Here is a 3219-nt window from a genome sequence, read left to right as displayed (position 1 = left end):
GCCACTACAGACAAGAACACCCTGCTTGACCTCATTTTTATTTCTCAGCCACAGCACAGTCTACATTCAGGTGTCCTGAGGACATATTACAGTTACCACAACCCTGTGTTTTGTGTCCTGTCCTCCAGCCAATCATGAAGTCGTCTGGTGAGTTTTGAAACAATTACAGATCATGTTACAGAGTTTACTGATTGTAGAGTATGAAAAAGATTTTCTGTTGATAATGGAAGGCTTCCCAAAAATTTGCTTCCCTGCTCTGTCTGTAAGAAAACCATCCTTCAATTTATCAAACCTTTCTCATTGCAATGTTATTAATCATTTTATCAAATCATGGCTGTACTTCATGCAGAGCACGGAGATCTGCCTTCTGTTATCATGCACCTCAGATCTGAAATATGCTGCAAAAAGTATTAAACGGACATAATTTATTTTTTATTCTCATGTTTTAAAAGACTAAATCTACTAATGAATTTTTTCATGGATGTTAATTGTCATCTCCTTTTTTGATACTTTTTTTACTCTGATGTATGTATCTCAACAAACGAGAGCTTCCCCTCAAAGTGCTTTCAAATATGAAATAGTAAATAAATAAATCCCAGATAAATGCAGGTATTTATTATGGGTCACATGAATAAATACAGACAATTATATTTTCTTGATTATAGTAAATTTTGTAGAATCAAATGTTTTTGGGATGAATGAGGTTTTGCTTATCATGTTTTACAGGTAAAAAATGTTAAAAGTTTTAAGCTATCTTTAGGCTACCAGAGATGTTTATAATGATACATTATGTAGAGAAAAACATTTTTACAGCTTACAGAATATATATTAAATCTGATTTAGAAGTACATGGATAGTTTCTGCATCCATTTTCTGACTTGGCCTTTATCCGGGTGGGTTTGGGTTTGGGTGGATAAAGGCCAAGTCAGAATTCTCTGAGCAGCTGGAAAAAGCTGCTAATAAACAAAGACATCAGAAAGCGGGGGCTTTAGGTGTAGCCCCCGCTTTCTGACGCACTAATTAGATTTAGTAACTGACACCCCATACCAGCATTACATAGACACTTGGGGGCTGAGATGGGTAGGTGGGGAGGGTGGGTGGTGTTAAAAGCACTTTATGTTTTGTAGATGTATTTTTTTAGACAGGGCACACACAGTCCTGTTTCCTTTGTGGGAAAACCTTCGAACTTCACCAGCCTCAGCTGAAACAACAACATCTTAACACCATCTTCATGAACTGCTGAGCCAAACCTGATCCATCAGTGCTGGACTGCACAGATAACTACATGGCACACAGAGACTGCTGTTTTATGAACTGCCATACCAGTGTGTCTTCAATGGAGAAGATGACACACCTATCACCTGACCTCCTGCCTGATCTGGAGACCATCATCATGCTGCCACACTACACACCTCTGAGACCATCAATGATGACTGATACTGAGGAAACTGTACTTCCTGTCAGAGATGCTCAGTGATCCTCAGAGCAGAGAGAGGTATGATTCTTTATCTTTGATTAAAAAATGTCATTGCTTTTAATTCAATTAATTAATTTAAATCCTGTTTATTGCATAAATAATTTCATACTCAAATGATTATACTTGTTGACACTTTCTGAGTTTTAATTCACATTATGGATTACAAATCTATGCTTTTTCTACTCTGTCTCTCTGTGCAGGTATTGCTGTCTCCTGAGTTCTTCAGTGTCCCAACTAAGACATTCAAACCTCATTGCAGAGCTTATATCTTTCCTCACCATCATGTGAGTGTGAGATTGCTCTGGATTCTGGTTATGTGGCCTGCAGCACCTATAAGGTATTTCAACATTGTCCATTTTATAACTTATTTCTAGTTTTTAGGCCTTAACACAAATAAAATGTTCCTTTTTCTGTATTTTTTTTAGAACAAGCTAGTACAGTGTGCCTGCATTCCAGCTTCTTAGACTCTACGCAAGTGGACAGAGTGTCAGTGTTTGGCCACTCTTACAGACACCGACTTCTGTCAACTCACTGCTACTGATCAGGCACCTCACTCCAGGAAGACAGAGGGCTGCAAGCCTGTCATCGTTTCCAGTGTGGCTTTGGATTCTTGGGGTAGCATCAGATTTTTCCCACAAATATTCAAAGGTAACACTTATTTTAAGCTTAGTTATTAAATCAAAAGTCTTCCCTTGTGTTAATTTTTTAATTTTTTTTATTTATTTTTTTTTGTTTTCTTTTACATTTATATGCAGTGATCGGATGTGGTGGAGCTTTGTTAGCTGTGTGTAAAACATCTGTTTGTGATGATATTTACAATGAGGCTTTAAGGTGACAGTTTCCATGTAATTTCAGTCCTTTTACTAAGCAAAAATATGTTTGCAATTAACATATTTTTTTGAGTTTTGTCTTTTGGATTTATGGTTAACATTCCTCTGTGACAGCAAATACTAAACTGGTCCAAGTAACCAGCATATCATTGGTCAAAGGCAAAAAGGACCACATGTCACACTAGCAATGAATTTTTGACTGTGTTTGTGTCACCAGATTTAACAAACAATATCAGACATATGAAACTGAACTCTGGATTAATGTGCAGATGTTTTTTGTGTTTTTTTTTATTGTTGAATAATTATTTTGTAGGACAAACCCAATCTATTTACCCAAACAATGTAACTTGTTTTGGTAAATAGTGGATTAATATATCTAAGTCTATAAGTATAGCAAACTGAATTCATACAAACACACAGCTCTAAATCTTGAATTGTAGGATGTACAAAAATGATCATGTGATTATTATGGACATTTAAATAACTATATCTATTGAACCATTACACATATTCTTTATAGAAATTACACAATCTCAAAATGTGAAAAAAGAAAATGTTTAAGAGAATAAATAATGTGTGTTTGTATGAATCCTGCCTTAGTATGGGGTGTCAGTAACTACATTAGTATAGAGTAGGTCTAACAGTGGTTTTCCACATCTGCTCTAATATATATAGATAATGGGTCAGACATATAAAGTCATTTTGAAAAGTTCATAAAGGTCACATCCATTTATATGTGTTCCTCTTTTATATTTTATATCAGGTCACACAGCTGACTTTTGTTTTGATCAGAGTAGAACCATAACATTCATGCTAATGGTTCTACTGTTTACAGTTACTTTATGATGGATTTCACCCTTGTCACAGCACTATGTGAAAAGCTGTTAGAGGTAAAGTTAACCCAATTAATAC

The 3219-nt window shown here is 35.5% G+C and overlaps 1 long non-coding RNA gene across 1 annotated transcript; it reads left to right on the top strand.

Moving 5' to 3' along the window:
- Positions 1 to 1443: 1443 nt before the first annotated feature.
- Positions 1444 to 2196, top strand: LOC109196614 (uncharacterized). Its single transcript, XR_003215732.1, has 3 exons — positions 1444 to 1495; positions 1678 to 1814; positions 1903 to 2196. It is a non-coding gene; the product is annotated as an uncharacterized LOC109196614 (long non-coding RNA).
- Positions 2197 to 3219: the final 1023 nt, after the last annotated feature.

This window comes from Oreochromis niloticus, linkage group LG22, assembly GCF_001858045.2.
Source record: "Oreochromis niloticus isolate F11D_XX linkage group LG22, O_niloticus_UMD_NMBU, whole genome shotgun sequence".
In the NCBI taxonomy this organism is placed as follows: domain Eukaryota; kingdom Metazoa; phylum Chordata; class Actinopteri; order Cichliformes; family Cichlidae; genus Oreochromis; species Oreochromis niloticus.
Note: the sequence above shows the minus strand (reverse complement) of the source record. Positions and strands in the feature narration are given on the sequence as shown.